The sequence below is a fragment of the Balaenoptera ricei genome, chromosome 8 (genome assembly GCF_028023285.1).
Source record: "Balaenoptera ricei isolate mBalRic1 chromosome 8, mBalRic1.hap2, whole genome shotgun sequence".
NCBI lineage: Eukaryota > Metazoa > Chordata > Mammalia > Artiodactyla > Balaenopteridae > Balaenoptera > Balaenoptera ricei.
The window spans coordinates 332,485-356,798 of record NC_082646.1 but is presented as its reverse complement, the minus strand read 5'-3'; the positions used below and the strand labels follow the sequence as shown (position 1 = coordinate 356,798).

General features: G+C 44.0%; 1 protein-coding gene across 1 annotated transcript in view; it reads left to right on the top strand.

Moving 5' to 3' along the window:
* Positions 1 to 24,314, top strand: part of JAM3 (junctional adhesion molecule 3) — a 56,823-nt gene that overhangs the window by 23,266 nt on the left and 9,243 nt on the right. The gene's annotated exons all lie outside the window — the stretch shown is intronic.

Genomic DNA, 24,314 nt, shown 5'->3' with positions numbered 1-24,314 from the left:
TGCTATGAGAAGTAAATTTACCAGCTAGAGTGCAGTGTTTGTGCAAAATTCTTCTCTTGGTAGCCTTGTTATATCCAGTCAAAACGCTGTTTCCCAAAGTCATTTATGTCAACTCCTTTCTTCCCCATCTCCTTAAGTGGGGTTATTTTACTTGTAATACAGTTAGTTTCATTTCTCAGAGTACGCATTCCATCCCGGTTCCCTGGACATTTTGTATGATACGTATTTTTAAAATGTTCATGCAGTATAAAGTTCACTCTTTGTGGTGTAGAGTTCTGAAGGGTTTGGTGAATGCTTGGCCATGGATTCACCATCACAGTACTGCACCCTAATATGTCTATCAGGCAGCCCCTTGCCTCTTTTTAAAAATGAAGGTATTTATTAAAATAAGTTATTACATGGATCCTTATAGTGTATTTTGATATTAAAATAAACCATATAATGCTAAAGTCATTTCTTCAGAGCAGCTTTTGACATGAAATACCGTGCAGGTCAGCCAGAGCTGGAGTTCTTGTTAGGTTGAAATCAGCAGAGAAACAAGCGAAGACAACCATGGCTTTGCTCGCTTTTTGTCCCAGAGTGGTAGAGTCTTTGATGTGGCTTCCCAGGGAAGAATTTCAGAAAATCAGGCATCTCTGATTTTCCTGTCCATAGTGGAGCTGGTAAAGACCAGGTTAAAAAAAGCAGACTGAAGCTGCCACGGCAGATGCTTGAGCAATCTCTAGTGCCGACTGTTGGTCTGTATTCCATTTCCTCTTCTATCTCCTTTCTTACACTTCTGCACTTTCTCCCTTTTCCTATGTTCATTTTTCTATGCTATTTCTTTTCTTCTTCTTCTTCTTTTTTTTTTTTTTTGCCGTGCTGCTTGTAGGATCTTAGTTCCCCAACCAGGGATCAAAACCATGCCCTTGGCAGTGAACGTGTGGAGTCCTAACCACTGGACTGCCAGGGATTCCCTTCCTGAATTCATTTATATGTGCATTTATTCAGTAAACTTTATGTATTTAGTCGTGACTGTGCCTGTGTCACTAAACTCTAGATTTTTCTCTCATATTTCCTTGTTTCTTTCTGTCTCCTTACAACTAGCTTTAATGTAAAATTAAAATATTTATTTTTTAGCGTTAGTTATATTTTTGAATATATATGTTTAATTTGGTCTGAATTTAAAATATAAGTGGATTGAATGCTTCACTCTTGAGACAAGAAAAAGCAAATTAAATTGCTTTATAATGATTTGTTTAGTCTGTGTATGACTCAGAGGCCATCCCCCCATGTTAGAGAAGAAATAGAATCTATTCTTCCACCTCAGGTGGGATGGCGCCAAAACCAGTGTGTATAGACCCCCTCCACCTCCCCACCCCAGCACCTCGGTCCCCACTGGAGTATTTCATAGCTTTTCCAACATGCTGACCCTAAAACCCACTTATTGTAGCTTGAATTTGTTTCCTCTTGTTGGTGGATCAGTGGAATAAAACAGGAACAGGAACAGCACCATCAGGGGACTTCCCTGGGGGTCCAGTGGTTAAGAATCTGCCTTCCAATGCAGGGGACATGGGTTCGATCCCTGGTAGGGGAACTAAGATCCCGCATGCCACAGGGCAGCTAAGCCTGCACGCCACAACTACTGAGCCCGTGTGCTCTAGAGCCCAAGTGCCACAAGTAGAGAGCCTGCACGCTGCAACTACTGGGCCCGCGCACTCTAGAGCCCAAGCGCCACAACTAGAGAGCCCACGTGCTGCAACTACTGGGCCTGCGCACTCTAGAGCCCAAGCGCCACAACTAGAGAGAAGCCTGCATGCCACAAGGACGATCCCACGTGCGGCAGCTAAGACCCGACACGGCCAAAAGAAACAGCATCATCGGTAGCCCTGCCTCTGCTGTGGTCCTTGGCAGTGACACACCCCTCGGGCCTTTGACGAAAGCGGCAGGCGACCCCCAGCGCCTCTGGGATGGGCTGCGCAGACGCACTTGGAGGGTTTCTCTACGGCTGCGAGCGTTCGTCCTCTCACCCTTGGCATTCTCTGACCCCAGAATCTGTAACAGCAGAACGGGGCTCACGCTCAGGGCCAGGTTTGGGGGACTTATTTCCCGGGGAGGCGTTTTACAGAATGACGTGCTTGACACATGGTCTGCGACGGTCACACATACTTGTCAGACCCCAGTGCCTCTGAGGCTTTTGTACGTTGATCTGGGCTTTAGAGCCAGGGCTGGCATACGGTTGATCCGACTGGTCTGCGGTGCTGGGTTCATGTGACGATGGTGCCCACCGTCCGCCAGGCCCACTGGAGCCCGTGCAGCTGGTACCCGTTTCAGCACAAGCCCAGCTCACGGGGAGAACAGGGCCCTGCAGCAGCTCTGTCCCTGCACAGATGTGCCTGGAGCTGCTGCAGACACCCAGGACCACTGCACTGGTGCCGCAGGCGTGCTGCCTGTCTGGGTGCTCTTTCCCTTCCTCTGCCAGGCCCTCTGCCTCCACCCCACTCTGCTCGGCTGCACCCCCCTTCCTCTGCCCTTCTGGGCCGACTCCCCAAGCTCTGGTTTACTGAGTGGTTTGATGCCGACGGGCGTGTAGGACCCAGCCCTTCCCCCTTTCCCCCCGGTTGTCCCCTTCGGCTTCCTTTAGTGACGGGGACTCCTCCCTCGGTAACCCTGGACGGTCTCCCTGGACTGTGCCTGAGATGAAAGAAGGAGGGGGTTCCCTCCAGAGCGTTAGTTCTTCAGACGCTCTGTCCAGGTGACCGCTTGATGGACTTTTATCTGCTTTGACCTGGCCTGGTTAGTCGGACTCGTGGTCAGAAATCTTCCACGGCTTTGGCTTGGAGACAGAATTAAGTGAACTGACGTCAGTAGTGCCTCAGCTGACGTCTTGCTGCTGAGCCGACCCCTGAAGCAGGATGTGACGGTGCTGAGACTGTCTAGTGTCGCCACTGAGCATTCTTCATGGGGCACGTGAGCAGTTTCCGATAAGCTCGGGATTCAGAGCAAGACACGCCGTGGCCAGGGTATGAGTCAGGCTCTCCAGAGAAACAACAAACAGGATGTGTGTGTGTGTGTGAATAGAACACAGTAGAATTTATTTACCTTATGTATATATCTTCTGTACAGATAAAGAGATTGATTATAAAGAACTGGCTTGTGTGATTACGGAGGCTGGTGAGTTGACACTCTGCAGGGCGGGCTTGCCGGCTGGAGACCCAGGAGGTCTGAGGGTGCCGTCTGGTGGAGAAACACCCTCCAGCCTGGGGAGACTGGTCTTTTTGATTTGTTCATGCCCCTCAACTGATTGGATGAGGCCCCCCACATTACGGAGGGCAGTGCATTAAAAGTTCACAATTTAATGTTAATCGCATCCCAAAACACCCTCCAAGCTGACACTTGGACCATCACAGCCAGATTTATTTGGAATTCCATGATGTTTGGTTGGGTCTCTTTATACTTTAGTATGTATGTATGTATGTATGTATGTATTTATTTTTGGCTGCACTGGGTCTTCGTTGCTGTGCACGGGCTTTCTCTAGTTGTGGTGAGAGGGGGCTACTCTTTGTTGCAGTGTGTGGGCTTCTCATTGCGGTGGCTTCTCTTGTTGCGGAGCACGGGCTCTAGGCGCGCGGGCTTCAGTAGTTGTGGCATGTGGGCTCAGTAGTTGTGGCTCACGGGCTCTAGAGCACAGGCTCAGTAGTTGTGGCGCACGGGCTTAGTTGGTCCGCGGTACGTGGGATCTTCCCGGACCAGGGATCAAACCTGTGTCCCCTGCATTGGCAGGCGGATTCTTAACCATTGCGCCACCAGGGAAGCCCTATACTTTAGTTTTAAGGGTCTCTTTGGATAACAATGTAGTTTAGCCAGAGTAACAGCGGGCCATCTTTAACCAGAGCTTCAGCTGCCTGTGTTCTCGTCAGAGCCCATACTTGATGGGTTTACTGTGGATTCTTTGCTGTGTGTCTGGAAAATCTCACGGACGTGGACTTCTCCCCCTGCTCTTAAATTCCTCTAAAAATTGGTTAAGGAACCAGAACAGTGTTGAAGACACGCTGTGATGGGGTAGTTTCTTCTCTAGGACGGGTTCTGCTAAGCAAGCACACAGAAGCTGTCTTGAGGATGGCCGTGCAGTGTCCTCGCTGCAGAGCCCGCGCTGCCGTTTATATTTAGCCTGGAGCCCCGGGGAGCAGCGAGGCCCGCAGTGGAGCCACCGTGCGCCCGCACTGCTCCAGGCCTGGTCGAGAGCGGGGGACATGCTGGATGGAATGTCAGAGGCTAAATATAACTCTTTACAGAGCCAGACACACATCTGACTTGGAGTGGGAACATTTTCTAAAAGAGCTGCTTTTCCCTCTCGGTTTACAGTAATGAATAGAAACCCAAATCAGCCTGACTTCTTGTTGAGAGCTGTCTCTGCAGTTAAATGATCACAGGTGCTGTTGAAGGTAGAAGGAAGGCCCCCACCCCGTGCCCATCCAGGAGCCAGCAGGCCTGTCTTGCTGTGTTCAGAGTGGTTTTGCTTCCACAGGAGGAAAAGACGGGTAGTTTCCACTTCACAGCCTTGACGTGTCTGGATGTGGGTTGAGAGGTCGACCTCGGCGTTTCGTTTTCCCTTGGTCTCACTCCGCGCCAGGACGCGAGCTCCAGTGTGGGCTCCTCGGAGAGATGACCCCAGCAAGGCAGCCTCTGCTGGGTCAGGGGGCCTGGGGCCGGGACTGCCTTACCGCCACAGCTGTTCCGGCTTAAATGTACTTTCTTATGAGAATATTTTCTGTTGTTATTAGTTCCTTTGCCTGAGGGTTCACAAGCACTTTGTGGTTAGTAATTTCTTGAGAAAGTAAAGGGGAGCAGGCAGCATGCTGAAGCCCAGCCACAGGGCTGTGCCTCTGTGGACCCGGCGCTCGATTTGGGGTGGCCCTGACTTCATGAAGGGCTCAGTGGGGTCGCCAGATGTGCCGCACGTGAGAATCACGTGAGAGGCTTGGAGAGACACAGATCCGGGCCTTGCCTGACCTGCTGAGTTAGAATCTGGGGCGTGTGCTCTCCGGCCGAGGAGGGGGGTTGGGAAGCGGGCTTTTAAACGGGCCCCCTGAGGTGATCCCCCTACAGCCTGCCTGGCACCAGGCCCCCAGGCCCTGGCAGGATTTCTGAAAGGTCTCCCGCAACCGAAGTAAGAAACTGTACTTGTGGCTAAGAGCTGCTGGGATGGTTCCAGACCGGGAGAGAGACGGGCAGACGAGGGGCCAAGAGCCGCCGGACCCAGCATGGCCTCCTCCGCGTCTGCCTGCTCCCCGACTCCCCCGGCTTCCTGGAGGGAAAGGGGGCTGCTGGAGATGCCGTCTGCCCGTGGTTCCCGAGGCTTTCTCAAGGCCGCTTCCCTTGCGCCTGGGCTGAGGGAGGTCCGGAAGAACAGTGGGATATGAGCCGGGCTTCCTCAGGCTCCGGCTCCTCCTCACACGCCCTTGTTGCTGTCTCTTCTGGTTCTGGGCGTGTTTCTTCTTGTAAGAGACTGTGAGCTAGAGCAGGGAAGCAGGGACTGGGCGTCGGCACTCCTGGCTTCTGGTTTTCGCTCTCTGCTCACAGACGTGAACCAGCTGGGCTCGAGTGGTCCCCCTGCCCCGCGACGGGAGCTGGGGGGCAGGAGCCGACGCACAGGATGAGGCCCCCGCAGCACCCGGGCCTTCCCACCCCCTCCTGCTTGGTTCCTCTCTCTGTGTTAGGTCGTCCTGCAAGCTGGGCATCGGTCCTGTTCCGAGAAAAGGCCCCAGTGGTTCAGTTCTCCTTTTCAGCATCATCGTGGTTGAGCCACAAGCAGTGGCGGACCCGCACTCTCCCACCCGACTCCTTGTGCGCATCAAGGCCTCGTGTCCCCCCTCCGTCAGCTCCTCTCCCGGAGCCCTGCCGATGGTGAAGTTCATTCTCCATCCGGCACCCCTGCCCCAGCCCACCCTGGTCATCTCAGGAAGAGCATGTTTCCCTTGCAGACCACTGTCCAGAGGGGTGGGGTCCTTGACATCCTGGAGCCCAGTTGCTTAGCCAGCTGATACTGGAACTTAGAAACGGACCCCGGTCCTCTGGCTCTCACTCTGCGTCTGCCGTGCCGGGCACCCCAGCCGAGGGGCAAAGGCTGGTGTCCAGGGCCGTGACTTATGCAGACGATGCCTCCGTGTGCCTGCCCTGCCGCCATCTCTCTGTTTCTTCCAGCTGAGCCCGCGCTGTAGGGCCCTTTGGGTCCCTTTTTGTGCATGACTCTGTCGTCTGTGTCTGAGTGTAGGCCTCCTGACCCATGGGGCCTGTCTCTGAGTCCTCCAGGCGGGATTCCCAGCTGGGGCCCTCCCTCACAGTAGTGCCTTGTCCCTCAGGCTTGGCAGACAGATACAGGAAGGGGCACTACTGGGTGGTCTGGAGACGAGCGGTGGAGATGGCTCAGGACATCTTTGACGAGCCAGGACAGCAGTCAGCCTTGGTCAGGTCTTCCTACTAGAAAACTTGTGCCAGACACTGCTGTTCATGGCCTGGGCGTGTCCCATGTGTCACCTTCCTGAATCTTGGCTTTGCCTCTTCCTCCCCTAGTCCGCTGCTTGTACCACTGCTGGGCCCCGAGGAGAGCGGGTGGGTCCTCCGCTGCTCGCACCGCTGCTGGGCCCCGAGGAGAGCGGGTCGGTTCTCCGCTGCTCGCACCGCTGCTGGGCCCCGAGGAGAGCGGGTGGGTCCTCCGCTGCCTCTCTAGGAGCTTGCTGTGGTTGGCATCCGTAGAGCAGAGGTGACCTGGCCCTAACGTGTCGTGGAATAGCCTTGCCTTTGGGCCATTTTAGTGTCATTTAGCATTGGGGAAATAAATGGTTAGATTGTAGAGGAAGAGTTCTCAGACTTCTGTCATCTGCCACATTTCTTGTCACGTGTGCATCACATATACAACGAACCGCGTTTTTTTTTTTTTTTTGGCTGCGTTGGGTCTTTGTTGCCATGCACGGGCTTCTCGCTGCGGTGGCTTCTCCTGTTGTGGAGCATGGGCTCTAGGCCCGTGGGCTCAGTAGTTGTGGCTCACAGGCTCCAAAGCGCAGGCTCAGTAGTTGTGGCACGCGGGCTTAGTCGCTCTGTGGCATGTGGGATCTTCCCGGACCAGGGCTCGAACCCATGTCCCCTGCATTGGCAGGTGGATTCTTAACCACTGCACCACCGGGGAAGTCCCCAACCGCATTTTAATGAATTCTTTCATGGAGTCACAAGGAAAAGAAGGAACTGTAGACAGTACAGTGAAATGGGAAGAGTGTGGGACTGAGTCTGAGGATGAGCTAGAGGACAAGCTGCATCCTCCGCTGAGGCCAGTCGCTTAGCTGCTGCTTCGTAACCTGGAAATGCCACTCACCCTCACCATCTTGAAGCGTGAGCTGAGGAAGGAGTCAGAATCATCCTCACCTCTGTCCCCAGCCCTGGACTGTGCCACCTCTGATGGACGTGGTTTCAAGAATAAAGAACGCCATTGTAATAAGCCACTTCACAGCATGATGCCTCTGGAGATACAACTTAGTTTAATATTTTTCAAACAAGTAGTCCCAGTGGAGAATAGAGTGACCACTGCTGCTCCTAGAATAACATGAAGAAGGGCACAGAGGACAGCAACAGGGAGAGAGACCCACGAGGCTGGCCGTCCCGTCCCCGCATGTGTCCTCAGCTCCTGACCCCGCCCTCCCTGCCCGGGTGTGTGGCAGCGTGGCTCTTTGGTTGGTATGAGGTACCTCCGCGCAGAAAGCACATATCAGTTCTCACAGTGAGCCAAGTGGTGGTATTTTTTGCTTGTAACAATAAAGTCAGAGCCTTTTGGGTGTTATTTACAAGAAAAGAAAAAAGAAAGGAAAAAAAAGATTTCCCTCCTGGGTTTAAACCTTGGCTCAGCACTGAGCTGGTATATTTTTGTAATTATTATCAGCTGGAGAACACACCAGCTTGAGGTCAGGTTTTCTCCTTAACATAGTTGGAAATGCCATTCTGTGTGGTTTCATAAATCCTTTGTCATCTCTGCTCACTTGCAGAGATGGGCCTCCCAGGAGTGGACCCCAGTGTCTGCATCCTCAGAACTGATCTGTACCCCAGCTGGGATTAAACACCATCGAGCCAGAAGACCAACAGCCTTTGCCAGCTATGAATTCAAGCATATTTTGATGCTCAAAAGATTTAGAATTTCTGGATTTGGTGTAAAGTCAGAAATCATCACTTTGATGTTTTCATTTATTTTTTTTTCTTTTTCACTGCCTTTCAGTCCTCTCCTTTTCAGTTCCTCTTGCTCCCCTTCTTTCTTTCCTTTTTCTTTTTTAGCCTGTCTCTCCTTCTCATGTCTTAGACATTGTATTGAATTTTCTTGGAATTCTCATTCGTATTATTCCACTCATGGTATCCAGGGTTAATATATTTTCTGGCCTCAGGCCTAAAGCCATTAAGTATGAAACTTACTGTTCCTTGGGCCACTAGAAGAATGTTGGTTCCTATAAAGCAACTATAATAATAACAATGATAATAAATGACCCCTCTTCTAAATGTTTATTTATCATCAATTATTGGTGAAAGAAGGGTAAAGAATTTCTAATAATATTTTATAGTTGGAAGAAATGAGGGGTACAAAATCACACTGAAAGTCAATAGGAGTATTAAAAATAGGGCCCAGATTCTTGATAGTAGTTCATAGCTTCAACATATAGAAGAGCTGGGCTTCCCTGGTGGTGCAGTGGTTGAGAATCTGCCTGCCAATGCAGGGGACACGGGTTCGCGCCCTGGTCTGGGAAGATCCCACATGCCGCGGAGCAACTGGGCCCGTGAGCCACAACTACTGAGCCTGCACGTCTGGAGCCTGTGCTCTGCAACAAGAGAGGCCACGATAGTGAGAGGCCCGCGCACCGCGATGAAGAGTGGCCCCCGCTTGCCGCAACTAGAGAAAGCCCTAGCACAGAAACGAAGACCCAACATAGCAATCAATCAATCAATCAATCTTTTAAAAAAAAAACATATAGAAGAGCTTTGAAAATGAAATTACAAGCCCAAGACTGATTGGATCAGTCCTCTGTCCTGGACTGGACCACCTATAGTTCTTCTGTGTTGGAAACACATTTGTCAGTCCTACTTGAAGCAGTGAATCCCGGGAAATCATGGAAACCAAACCTGCCAGTTTCCCAACTTACAGTGAGAGGTGCACTGTCAGAAGTGACACCAAAAGGGCAAAGATGGTGAGTTGGACAGTCCTGGGCTTGGATCCTGGTTCTCCGGCTAGCTTCATTGTGCTCTGCAGGCTTCTTTTGTGACATTTGTCATATTCTATTGAAATCGTGTCTCTCTTCCTCACAGTCAATAACATTTCCAGAAACTCTTGCATCTCAGGTATGGTGGTAGGGAATTGGAGATGCATAAGAATGGCTGAAATAAAAAAGAAAAAAAGCAGCAATTTTCACCTGCAGTGACATCAGGAAGAGGTAGAATAGGAAACTCCAGGCTCTTGTCCCCCAACAGAAACATTGGAGAAACAAACAGGAGCTGAACCAACTGTGTAGGAGATCTGGAAACAGTCGAAGGTTTATAGCAACCACGTAAATGCCTGATCAAGAAAAAAAGATCTTCAGAGTGGTAGGAAAGTTTCATGAGACATTTTCTCACCCTTGCCCCACCCTCTACCCAGCACAGCCTCCTCCCCTCCTCCCACCAAATTGGAGGGAGCAGAACAAACCCTATTTGCAAATTATTGTGTTCATCGTTCTCACCTGCCTGGGGATACCTGAAGGAACTAGACGAGGGGCTTGTCTTTGTCTCCATGACTTGGGATGTAGGTGGGAAAGGCAGCAGGCACTGCTTGTAAGAGCTACAAGGGGATGACAAACCCACAACTGCCTGAAGAGATTCTGGTGGAGGCACACAATAGGCCATCTGAGGCTCAGGAGAGAAACTGTGGTGAGACGGGGAAGGTAGGACAAAAGCAACCACATCGCATCTCAAGGTGACCCCTACACTCCAAGCAAGCCTAGCTGAAAGGTGAAGGAGTACCTACAGAGCCAGTTTGCAAAGACTTGGGAGAGGGGGCTCCTCCCTGCCTCCCTCCCTCTCTCCCTCCCGGTGTTTTTGTTTGTTTTAGCACTTGGCATTCAAGGGAATCTTAATCAGAACATTATTTGAAGATGAGGTAAAGGAACCTCAGTGATCATGCTTGAAAGGAAATAGTGTTTGAGAAAAAAGTTTGGAACTCAAAACAAATGGACTCCTACAGCCTTCAACAATAATAATTTTGAATACACACACACGTGTGCACACACACACACACACACACACAGGGCAAACCCTGGGTAGGGAGGATCTGATTTCCAGAGAAACTGCTTTATAATAGTCAGATGCCCAGTTTTCAACAACAACAACAAAATCACAAAGCATACAAAGAAACAGGAAAATGTGGCTCATTCAGAAGAGCAAAATGAATGAACAGAAACTGTCCCAGAGGAGGCCCAGATATTGGACTTACTAGACAAAGACAAATTGTCTTAAATATGCTCAGACTAAGGGAAAACATATGAGCAACAAAGTATCAATAAAGAGAGAAGTTATAAAAAGGAATCAAAAAGAAATTTTGGAGCTGAAAAGTGTAGTAACTGAAATGAAAAATTTACTGGAGGGGATAAACAGCTTCTTTGAGCAGGCAAAAGAATCAGTGAACTAGAAGATAAGAAAATTGAAATTATCATGTCTGGCAGCAGAGAGGAAAAATAATGGAGAAATGTGAACAGAGCCTGTATCAGTTTGCTAGGCTGCCGTAACAATATCACAGACTGAGTGGCTTAAACAACAGAAATTTATTTTCTTACAGTTCTGGAGGGTAGATGTTCAAGATCAAGATATTGGCAGAGTTGATTTCTTCTGAGGCTTCTCTTTGGCTTGCATATGGCCACCTTCTTGCTGTGCCCTCACATGGTCTTTCCTCTGCACACACATCATTCTATGTGTCCTAATCTCCTATTTTTATAGGAGCACTAGTCAGATTGGATTAGAGCCCCTAACAGCCTCATTTTAACTTATTACCTCTTTAAGGACCCTATCTCCACATATAGTCACATTCTGGGTTGCTGGGGGTGAAGCCTTCAATATATGAATTTGGGTGGCAGGGGGACACAATTCACAATTCATCCCATATGTTTTATGGGAGTCCCAGGAGAAGAGGGAGAGAGAGAGGCAGAAAGATTATCTGAAGAAATAATGGCTGAAAACTCCCCCAATTTGACATATGGCATTTATCTACAAATCCAAGAAGCTCGGTGAACTCTAAGTAGGATAAACCCAAGAGGACCCACCCTGAGACACATTATAATCAAGCAGTCAAAAGCTAAAGACAAAGAGAGAATCTTGAAAACAGCAAGGGAGAAGTGTCTCATTACATACAGGGGATAATCAACAAGATCTTTAGCTGATTTCTCATCAGAAATGTTGGATGCCAGAAGACAGTGTGATGAAAGATTTAATGTGTTGAAAGGAAAAAAAAACCAACAACAACACTGTAAACAGAAGATTTTATATCTGGCAACACTGACTTTCAAAAATAAGGGAAAAATTAAGACATTCCCAGAAAAACAAAAGCTGAGGGAGTTCATGACCACTAGCCCTGCTCTACAAAAAGTGCTAAAGGAAATCCTTCAAGTTGAAATGAAGCAACACTAGACAGTAACTCAAAGCTGTATGAAGATCTAAAGGTCTCCAGTAGAGGTAATTAATGGACAAATATAAATGCTAGTCTTACTATAATTTTGGTTTGTAACTGCACTTTTTATTTCTGTAGAATTTAAAAGATAAATCCGTTATTGATAAGGCACACAATATATAAAGATGTAATTTGTGTCTTCAGTAACAAAGGGAAGGACAGTAGAGTTTTTGTATACAATTAAAGTTAAATTGTTATCAATTCAAGTTTGTTATAATTTTAGGATGTTATGATAATCCTCATGATAACCACAAAGTTTGGTTATCATGAGTATACGCTAAAGGATATGAGAAGGGAATCAAAATGTGTCAGTACAAAAAAAATCAACAAAATACAAAAGAAGGCAGTAATGGATGAAATGAGGGACAAAAGAATAATATACACAGAAGACAAGTAGCAAAATAGCAAAAGTAAGTCCTTTATCAGTTAATTAAATGAAAATGGATCAAACTGTCCAGTCAAAAGGCAGAGATTGGCAGAATGGATAAAATAATGTGATCCAACTTTATGCTATCTACAAGACACTCACTTTAGACCTAAACACAAATAGGTTGGTAAAGTGAAAGGATGGAAGAAGACATTCTATGCAAATAATAATGAAAAGAGAGCTGAGGTAGCTATACTCATATCAGACAAAATAGACTTTAAGTCAGAAAACTGTTACAAGAGACAAAGAATGACAATGTATATTGATTCACCAAGAAAACATAACAATTATAAACATATGCATGAAATATCTAAGCCCCATAATATATGAAGCAAACATTGAGAGGATTGAAGCGAGAAACAGATTGTTTTACAATAATAATCGGACACTTCAGTGCCCTATTTTCAATAACAGATAGACAAGATAGAAGATCAATAAGGAATTATAGGACTTGAAGAACAATATGGACCAGTCAGACCTAACATATACAGAACACTACACCCCAAAACAGCAGAATACACATTTTCCACATGTGCAGATGGAACATTCTCTAGGATAGATCATATGTTAGGTCAAAACACAAGTCTTAATATAAAAAAATTTTTAAGCATATAAAGTATCTTTTTTAATCACAATGGAATGAAGTTAGAAGTAAATAACTGAAGGAAACTAGAATATTTACAGATATGTGGAAATCAACATACTCTTAACCAATGGGTCAAAGAAGTTAAAAAGGAAGTTAGAAAATACCTGGAGAAAATGAAAATGAAAACAAAACATACCAAAACTTAATGGGATTCAGCAAAAGCAGTACTAAGACATGTAAATTACAAAAAAAAAAAAAAAAAAAACCTCAAATCAATAACAATCTTACACCTTAAGGAACTGGACAAAGGAGAACAAACTAAACCCAAAACTAGCAGAAGGAAGGAATTAATAAAGATTAGAGTAGAGGTTAATGAAAAAGAGAAAAGAAAAACAGTAGGGAAAAATCAATGAAAACAAAAGTTGCTTTTTTGAAAAGAACAGCAAAGTTGACAAACATTTAACTAGATTCAGTAAGGAAAAAAGAAGACTTGAATTACTAAAATCAGCAAAGAAAGTGGGGCTATAACTACTGATTTTATGGAAATAAATAGGATTATAAGACAGTGCTATGAACAAATATATCAACAAGTTGGATAACCTAGATGAAATGGACAAATTCCTAAAAACATAAAATCTAGCAAAATGTAGTCATTAAGAAGTAGAACATCTGAATAGAACTACAGTAATTAAAAACAGAAAAGCTTGGACCTGGTGGTTTCACTGATGGATTCTACCAAACATTTAAAGAATTAATACCAGTTCTTCTCAAACTCTTCCCAAAGATTGAAGAGAATACTTCCTAACTCATTCTATAAGGCCAGCATTACCCTGATACTAACACCAGGCAAAGCCACTGCAAGAAAGCTATAGACCAATATTCCTTAACATTTATGCAAAATTCTTCCGAAACTTACTAGCGGATGGAATTCCACAACACACTAAAAGGATTATACACCGTGAATGAATGGGATTTGTTCCCAGAATGCAAGAATGGTTTAACATATGAAAATTACGGTAATACACCACATTAATAGAATATAGGAAAAGAACCACATGATTATCTCAATTGGTGCAGAAAAATATTTGACAAATTCAACACCCTTTCATAATAAAAACACACAATAAACTAGGAGTAGATGAGATCTCCTTCAACATAATAAAAGATATATGAAAAACCTTATAGCCAGTGTCATAATTAGTGGTGAAAGACTGAAAGGTTTTTCCCTAAGATCAGGAAGAAGAGTAGGATACCAGAGCTCACCACTTCTATTCTACATAACATTGGAATTTCTAGCCAGAGCAATTAGGCAACAAAAAGAAATTTAAAAGTTATCCAAATTGGAAAGGAAAACATAAAATTATCCCTATTCATGGATGATTTAATCTTATACGTGGAAAACCCGAAAGATTACACCAAAAACAAAACAAAGAAACAAACAAAAAACCTTGTTAGAGCTAATAACAGGAAAACAGAAAACAAAACCAACATACAAATATCAGTTGCATTTCTATACACTAACAAAGAACAATCAGAAAAGGAAATTAAAACAATCCCATTTACAGTAGTATCTAAATGAATAAAATACTTAGGAATAAATTTAATCAAGGAGGTAAAAGACATAGTACACTGAAATCTACAAAACACTGCTTAAAGAAATTAAAGGAGATACAAATAAATGGAAGATACTCCATGTTTATGGATTAGAAAACCTAATATTGTTAAAACTATGGAAAGCCATCTACAGATTCAATACATTCTCTATCAAAATCCCAATGGTTTTTCTTCAGAAATAGAAAATCCCATCCTAAAGTTTTATATGGAATCTCAAGGGAACCCGAATAGCCGAAGTCATCTTGAAAAAAAAAAAAAAGAACAAAGTTGGAGGACTCACACTTGCTGATTACAAAACTTACTATGAAGCTACAGTAATCAAAACAGTATGGTACTGGCATAAAGAGAGATGTATGGACCAATGGAACAGAACAGAGAGCCCTGAAATAAACTCTTGTGTATATAGTCAAATAATTTCTGACAAGGGTGCCAAGACCATTGAATGGAGAAGCACAGTCTTTTCAACAAATGATGTAAGAAAAACTGGATATACACATTCTAAATAATGAAGTTGGATCCTTGCCTTATAAAAAATTAAAATGGACCAAAGACCTAAACATATGATTTAAAACTATAAAATTCTTAGAAGAAAACAGTGGAAGATATTCATGACATTGGATTTGGCAATGATTTCTTGGATATGACATCAAAAGCACAGGCAGGCAACAAAAGAAAAAAATAGTTAAATTGGACTTCATTGAAATTAAAAACTTTTGTACATCAAAGGATACTATCAAGAGAGTAAAAATACAACTTAGAGTGGGAGGAGGTATTTGCAAAGCACATATATAACAAGGGATTGATATCCAGAACATATAAAGAGCTCCTACAACTCAACAACAAAAACCCCAAGCAATCCAATTTAAAAAATGGCAAAGGATTTGAATAAACATTTCTCCAAAGAAGATATGCAAATGGTCAATAAACACATGAAAAGATGTGCATTATTAGCCTTTATGGAAATGCAAATAAAAACCACAATGAGACACCACTTCACACCCATTAGGATGGATATTACTAAAGAAAATTACGAATGTTGGTGAGGATGTGGAGAAATTAGAATCTGTCTGCATTGCTGATGGGATCATAAAATGGTGCAGCCACTGTGGAAAAGTTTGGGAGTTCTTCACACAGTTACACATAGGATTGCAATATGATCCAGTAATTAAGCTTATAGGTGCATACCGCAAATAGTTGAAAGCGGGGACTCAGATAGATATTTGTACACCACTGTTCACAGCAGCATTATTCACAATGGCCAAAAGGTAGAAACAACCTAATGTCCATCAACAGATGAATGGATAAACAAGACATGGTATACAGTCAGCACTCCGTATCTATGGGTTCCATATCCATGGATTTAACAAATGCAGATCCAAAATATTTGAAAAAAGATTCCAGAAAGTTACAAAAAGCCACACTTGAATTTGCCTCACCCTGGCAACTTTTTATATAGCATTGGCATTGTATTAGGCATTATAGGTAACCTAGAGATGATTTAAAGTACCTGAGAGGTTGTGTAGGTTACATGCAAACACTAGGCCCCTTCATGTGAAGGACTTGAGCATTCATGGATTTTGCTAGCCGAGGGGTGTCCTGGAACCAATCCACTGCAGATACCGAGGGATGATTGTGTACGTACAGTGGCGTATCATTCAGCCTTGAAAGGAATGGGACGCTGCTGCATGTTACATGGATGTACCTTGGAAACCTCATCCTGCATGAAAGAAGCCAGACATAAAAGGACAAATATTGTGTGATTCCACTTGTGAGGTCTGTCAAGTAGGCAAGTCCAGAGACAATGGCCTGGAAGTTGCCAGGGGCCAGGGTTCCAAAGAAGTGGGGAGCTGCCGTTTAATGGGGATGGAGTTTCTGTTTGGTACGATGAGCAAGTTGTGGAGACAGGTGGTGGTGCTGGCTGCACTCATTGTGTATGTACCTAATGCCGCTGAGGTTTTACACGTAAGAGTGGTTAAAATGGTAAATTTTATGTTGTGTATGTTGTACCAGAATGAAAAACATTGTTAAATAGTGATGATGGTGAGACAGTGGGAAAAGTGGGAAACGCAGTGAGCGTACAAAGGGCGGAGCCCCACGTCTCACATTCAGTTGTAAGAATCTCCTGAGATAAAAATACCACATTTGATAAAGGGGGGATCTTGATGTCACCCTGACTCCTGTTTTCTCTGTTCACTAACCTTCAGCTGGGTAGGAACAGCAGACTTTCTACCTGCTGCTGCTGTTTTTTAGAGACTCCAAAATCAAAACCTCAGACATTACTGTTCAGTGAAATGCACTGCAGATTATTCATGACCACACGAGTATTCCTTTTATATACTTTGGTCATGAATACGGTTACGCCAGTTGATTTTTTTTAATTAAAAAAAATATTTATTTGGCTGTGTCAGGTCTTAGTTGCAGCACACGGGCTCTTTGTTGCGGTGCATGGGCTTCTCTCTAGTTGTGGCGCGTGAGGTGCGTGAGCTCAGTAGTCGTGGTGTGCAGGCTTAGTTGCCCTGCGGCATTCGGGATCTTAGCTCCCTGACCAGTGATCGAACCTGCATCCCCTGCATTGGAAGGGGGATTCTTAACCACTGGACCACCAGGGAAGTCCCATGCCAGTTGATTTTTTAACTGATGTACTCACTGAAAGAATTCAGGAGACCTTACGTAAAAATTTTTATATAAGTTTAAATAGTTGTTAAGTATATGATTTCTGGTGTATTGTGAATATCAATGCTTTAAAACTGTTACTTAAGTTTTTTGCATACCCAACCGATTCCAAATGCCATACTGATTTCACTATCATCATTTTAGAAATAGAGAAGTGTTCTACGATTTAATGTTGAAATAATTATAGATTCACAGGAAGTTGCAAAGGTAGTACAGAGTGGTCCAGTGTACCCTGCTAAGTTTTAAAACCAAAATTTAGAAAGAAAACTTTCCTACAATGAATTTTTGGTCCAGCCCAACTCTGGAAAACAGTTATTAGTTTCTTTAAAAAACTAACCATGCCACAACATACGACGAGGGTTTGTGCTCTTGGGCATTTGTCCCAGAGAAAAGGAAACTTATGTTCATACGAAAGTCTGTGCACAAATGTCACAGCAGTTTTATTCATCATAGCCCCAAACTGGAAACAACCCAGATGCCTTTCCGTGGGTGAGTGGTTAAAGTGTGGTGCGTCCCCGGTGCAGGGCGCTGCTTGGCTGTACAAAGAAGCAAACTGTCATTACACACAAGGTGGATGGATCCAAAGGGCTTTATTCTGAACGAAAAAGTCAGCCTCAAAAGGCCACTGACTGTGTATTTCCTGTTATATAGCATTCTCCAAATGACAGAATTATGGCCATGGGGGACAGATGAACAGTTGCCAGTGCTGAGGGATGGTGAGGGCCTGCAGGAAGGAGGTCTTTGGTGCTGGAAGAGGTCTGTGTCTTGATTGCAGTGGTGGTCCCAGGAATCTTCACGTGTGATGAATGATGTACAACCATCCACATACACTACACGCGTCAGTTTTCTGGTTTTGATATTGTGCTGTAATTATGTAACCATTGGGGGAGGCTGGGTCAAGGTCACATTAAGTGAACACAGTATACTTGGAATTTACCACGCCTGCCTCCAGAGGACAGTCTTACATTTCTTTCGGAGAATTTGAATAGAAACAGACAACTACACATGTCTTAGATTCCTTCTGAGTCCAAGATTTAATAATGGGTTCCTGGGCAAGATGAAAAAGAGAGTAGCCACATTACAGCTCTGTGAGCAAACTGAATTCAACTAAATGATGTTCTGGAAAACTCAAGGAGATCCAATCTAGAACATAAAAAATGCACATTGATTTATTCGGTAAACGCTTTTGGAGTCCCTGCTAAATACCATTCCACACTAGATTTGAAGATACCAAGATGAGTGCGTATGATACTTGTTTCTTTGTACCGTTGATAGAATGTAAGCTCCATGAGGGCATAGATCTTTATCTTTTATTCATGTATCATCCCTCATGTTTAGGCCAGTATCTGGCTTATAAAAGGCAATAAATAAAAAATTGCTGAATGACTGGATTGTCCCAAAGAGCTTAGAGTCTGGCAGGCAAGCCAAGGTTGGTACGAAATTAAAGAGGCACAGCTGCATGTGATGGAGGCTGTAACGGATTTCCCCCTTTTTTCTCCTGCCTTCCAAAAACCCTTTGCTCAGTCTTATATAATGTAGCCTCAGTGTATTCCGGCAGCACCAGGTTGGCTTATGTCAGAACCTCGTGCCCAGGCACTGGCTTATATCCGGAGGAGTCACCTACGATGTCTTCGAGCGTTCGGTCTGGGGCTTCCGATCCTCACGACACCGTTCTGATACACAAGTTACTTCTGTAGTTTAAAGTGGGACCCTGGGCTGTTGGAGGTGGGCAAAGTAAGGAGCGTAACCGTTTCTGCATTTAAGAACGGTTTGGGAGCAGAAGGGAATGCTGAGGAGAGACTCAGCGTGGGGCCTCGGCAGCGCCAGGGCCCGGCTGCTGTGAGCCATCACGTCGTCTAGCTCTGCCCTCGCTCATGTGGTTGGGCAGGAGAGAGTCAGGCCTTGGGGTGCATTCACCTTGGCCACAATGCAGGGGGAGAAAAGAGGTGATCATCTCCATCATCTGGGGCTGTGTTACCTTAGCTTCTTTTAGATTATAAGAAACAAGTGGTCTTGGTTTCCCTAAGAGGTTTATTGTGAAGAGTCGGCCCCCGTGAGAGTCTGACCTTTGTGAACACTAGGGTAACCTCAGTGTCCCCTGGCTCATCTGTCGCCAGCTCTGCGTCCTCAGGCTCTACTTCAGCTGTTTCTGTCGTGACTGTACACTCTCTAGTTTATTCTCTTATTTCTCTCAGCTTCATACTTCTCAAGAGAAAGCCTCAGATTGGGTTGTCCTGTCATTATCCAGTCAGGCAAAGCTCTCGTGACTTACCTCTAAGGCCCCTTAGATGGCCTTTGGGTCAGAAGCTGATCCCTGGTCATAGTCATTTGGGACCACAGTTTTGGTGTCTCATCACCTAAATTACAGTGATCGCACTGAAAGGACTGTCTGAGGTCACTTTCCTTAGAGGGAACCTGTGTGGCCTTGGTAGATACTCAGAGCGTCTCGTGTTCCTCTCTGTTAGTGGGTCCCTGGGGGCTTCTGGATGGAAGGAACAGTGGAAAGGGCTGCATTAGTGTGGGTGGGTTTCCCCAAAAGGAGTAGCACGTGGTTATAAAACAAAACAGAGCAGGTGCCACTTGTCCTGGATCTGCAATCTGAAGTAGAAGTGACTGTTGTAGCAACTAATGACAGTTCAGGTATATTATACTACTTTTTTTTTTTTTTTAATTTTAAATTTTATTTATTTATTTAGGCTCTGTTGGGTCTTTGTTGCTGCACGCAGGCTTTCTCTAGTTGCGGCGAGCGGGGGCTACTCTTCGTTGCGGTGCACAGGCTTCTCATTGCAGTGACTTCTCTTGTGGAGCACAGGCTGTAGAGCGCAGGCTCAGTAGTTGTGGCTCGTGGGCTCAGTAGTTGTGGCTCGCGGGCTCTAGAGCGCAGGCTCAGTAGTTGTGGTGCACAGGCTTAGTTGCTCCGCGGCATGTGGGATCCTCCCAGACCAGGGCTTGAACCTGTGTCCCCTGCATTGGCAGGCGGATTCTCAACCGCTGCGCCACCAGGGAAGCCCCTATACTTCTGATTTTCATCCCTATTATTACATTCTTTAAGGCTTCTGCTGTAATTAATGAAGTCTTACTAAATAAGACAGAAAGCATCAAAACATATACTTGGAATGTATACATGTAGCTGAACCATTAAATAAGATTTAAAAATAAAAGAATGGATTGTTGTGACCTGCAGCTCAGAGTACAAGTTTTCACATTTTCTTACCTGGTGTGGTAAGCTGAGGTCCAGGGACCTTAATGAGGGTTAATGTAGGAAGGCCTTCTCTGGGGATGGCATATTCTCCTAGAGGCCAAGTAGCTGAAGAATGACATTTTGTAGGTGGTCAATGTACCTCCAGGAAAATCAGCTAAGACATTTTGAGACCATGATAACTGATTTCAACGTTGTTTAAACACGTGGATAGTCAGGTGCTAATTTTGAAAGAGATCACCATGCAAATAGCATATTTTGATTTCATCGATAGCTTCATTCAGCTAAGCTTCATGAAAATCACCATGTTGTTATTTTTCTTATTTTACCAAAGACTGGTGCAAACTTTTTAATGGATGGAAATCACAGGTTAGATAAACAGCTAATCCAGCAAGGTGGTCTCTCACCTGGTTGGTAACTGTACCCAGAATGTCCATGCCATCCTGCAGGGGAAGGTACCAGGCAGGAGGGAGGAATGACGAGAAGGCCCATGTGGGTCTGGGAGGTGATGAAAAGATTAACAGTGACTCTAAGCAAGAGAAAATTCTGAAAAAAAATTTTTTTTATTGAGGTAACATTGATTTATAACATTATATAAGCTTCGTGTGCACAACATTATACTTCAACTTCTGTATCCACTACAGCAGCTTACCACCAAGAGTTTACTTTCCACGCATCACCATATTGACCCCCTTTACCCATCCCCACCCCCTCTGGTAACCATTACTCTGTTCTCTGAATCTACATGTTTGTTATAGTTTGGTTTGGTTCATTTATTTTGTCATTTTGTTTTTTTATATTCCACGTATGAGTGAAATCATATGGTATTTGTCTTTCTTCACCTGATATTTCACTTAGCATAATATCCTCAAGGTTCATCCATGTTGTTGCAAATGGCAAGATTCCATCCTTTTTTATGGCTGAGTAATATTCCATTCCACACACACATATACATACACACACATGCCACATCTTTATACATTTTTCCATTGATGGCCACTTAGGTTGCTTCCATATCTTGGCTACTATAAATAATGCTGCAGTGAACATAGGGGTGCATATATCTTTTATAATTAGTGTTTTAGTTTTCTTCCAATAAATACCCAGGAGTGGAATTGCTCAGTCATATGGTAGTTCTAGTGTTAGTTTTTTAAGGATCTCCATACTGTTTTCCACAGTGGCTGCACCAGTTTACATTATCCACGTGCACCGTGGTTTCCTTTTCTCCACATCCTTGCCAACACTTGTTATTTCTTGCCTTTTTGATAACAGCCATTCTGATAGATATAATGTGATATCCCATTGTGGTTTTGATTTGCGTTTCCCTGATAGTTAGTGACGTTGAACATCTTTTCATGTCTGTTGGCCATCTGTATGTCTTCTTTGGAAAAATGTATGTTCAGTTCCTCTGCGCATTTTTTAATCAGGTTATTTGGGGGTTTTTTTGTTGTTCTTTATATATTTTGAGCATTAATGCCTTATTGGATATATGATTTGCAAATATCTTCTCCTATTTGGTAGCTTGTGTTTTCATTTTGTTGTTTTCTTTGCTGTGCAAAAGGTTTTTAGTTTGATGTGGTCCCATTTGTTTTTTTTTTTTTTTTGCTTTTGTTTCCCTTGCTGAGGAGGCATATCTAGAAAGATATTGCTGAGACTGATGTCAAAGGAGTACTGCCTATGTTTTCTTTTAGAGTTTTATGGTTTCATGGTTTACATTCAATCTTTAATCCATTTGGGGTTGATTTTTGTGTATGGCATATGATAGTCATGTAGTTTCAATGTTTTTTTTTTTGCATGTGGTTGTGCAGTTTTCCCAACACCATTTATTGAAGACTATCCTTTCTCCATTGTATGCTGTTTGCTCCTTTGTCATAAATTAATTGTCCATATATGTGTGGGTTTATTTCTGGACTTTGAATTCTGTTCCATTGAGCTATATCTGTTTTTCTGCCAATATCATGCTGTTTTGAGTTCTAAAGCTTTATAATATAGTTTGAAATCAGGGAGTGTGATATCTCCAGCTTTGTTCTTTTTTTCTCAGGATTGCTTTGCTTATTCAGGATCTTTTGTGGTTGTATATAAATTTTAGAATTTTTTGTTCTATTTCTGTGAAAAATGCCCTTGGGATGTTGATAGGGATTGCATTGAATCTGTGGTTGCTTTAGATAATATGGACATTTTAACAGTGTTAATTCTTTCAGTCCATGAGCACAGAATGTCTTTCCTTTTCTTTGTGTCTTCTTCAGTTTCTTTGAACAATGTCTTATAGTTTTCTGTGTACAGGTCTTTCGCCTCTTTGGTTAAATTTATTCTTAGGTTATTTTATTCTTTTTGTTGCAGTTATAAATGGGATTGTTTCCTTAATTTCTCTTTCTGCTAGCTTGTTGTTAATGTTTAGAAATAGAACAGATTTCTGTATGTTGATTTTGTACCCTTCAACTTTACTGAATTCATTTATTATATCTAATAGTTTTTTGGTGGAGTCTTTAGGATTTTCTGTATATAAAATCATGTCATCTACAAATAGTGATAATTTCACTTCTTCCTTTCCAATTTGGATGTTTTTATTTTTTTTATAAATTTTTTTTCTTTTTTAAAAAATTTATTTATTTTTTGGCTGTGTTGGGTCTTCGTTGCTGCACACGGGCTTTCTCTAGTTGCGGCGAGTGGGGGCTACTCTTTGTTGTGGTGCGTGGGCTTCTCATTGCGGTGGCTTCTCTTGTTGCGGAGCACAGGCCCTAGAGCACGTGGGCTCCAGCAGTTGTGGTGCGTGGGCTCAGTAGTTGTGACTCGTGGGCTCTAGAGCGCAGGCTTGGTAGTTGTGGCACATGGGCTTAGTTGCTCCATGGCATGTGGATCTTCCCGGACCAGGGATCAAACCTGTGTCCCCTGCATTGGCAGGCAGATTCTTAACCACTGGGCCACCAGGGAAGTCCCCGGATGTTTTAATTTTCTTTTCATGGCTAATTGCTCTGGCTAGGACTTCCTGTGTTGAATAGGAGTGGTGAGAGTGGGCATCCTTACCTTGTTCCCGATTTTAAAGGAAAGCTTTTAGTTTTTCACTGTAGAGCAGCGGTCCCCAACCTTTTTGGCACCAGGGACTGGTTTCATGGAAGACAGTTTTTCCTCAGACTTGGGGGTGGGGGGTGGTGGTTTAGGCGGTAATGTGAGCGACAGGGAGTGGAAGATGAAGCTTCTTCGGTCGCTTGCCCACCGTTTACCTCCTGCTATGTGGCCTGGCTCCTAACAGGCCTACTGGTCCACGGCCCAGAGGCTAGGGACCCTTGCTGTAGAGTGTGATGTTAGCTGTGGGTTTGTCATTTGTGGCCTTTATTATGTTGAGCTTCCTTCTATACCCATTTTTTGAGAGTTTTGTCATAAATAGGTGTTGAATCTTGTGAAATGTTCTTTCTGCATCTACTGAGATGCTCATATGGTTTTTATCCTCCATTTTGTTAATGTGGTGTGTCATGTTCATTGATTTGTGGATATTGAACCATCCTTGCATCCCTGGGATAAGTCTCACTTGTTCATGGTGTATGATCTTTTTAATGTATTGTTGTATTCAGTTTGCTAATATTTTGTTGAGAATTTTTGCATCTGTGTTCATCAGAGATATTGGCCTGTAATTTTCTTTTTGTGTGTTATCTTTGTCTGGTTTTGGTATCAGGGTAATGTTGGCCTTGAAAAATGAGTTAGGAAGTGTTCTCTCCTCTTCAATTTTTGGGGATAGTTTGAGGACAGGTATCAAATCTTTGAATGTTTGGTAGGATTTACCAGTGAAGCTGACTGGTCCTGGACTTTTGTTTTGGGGGAGCTTTTGATTACTGTTTCAGTCTCCTTACTAGTGATCTATTTAGATTTTCTTTCTTCATGATTCAGTCTTAGAAAGTTGTATGATTCTAAGAATTTGTCCATTTCTTCTAGGTTGTCCAATCTGTTGTTGTGTAACTCTCTTACAATCCTGTTTAAAAAGTACATTCTTAGAGGAAGGTCTTGAAAGTTGTAGGGGCTTTGTTCGGGGACCAAGAAGGAAAGTGCACTCTGAGAATTCTCTTTCTCCTGGGTTCCTTCCAGTGAAGGTCAGACTGAGAGAAAGCAGTCACCCTGCTGT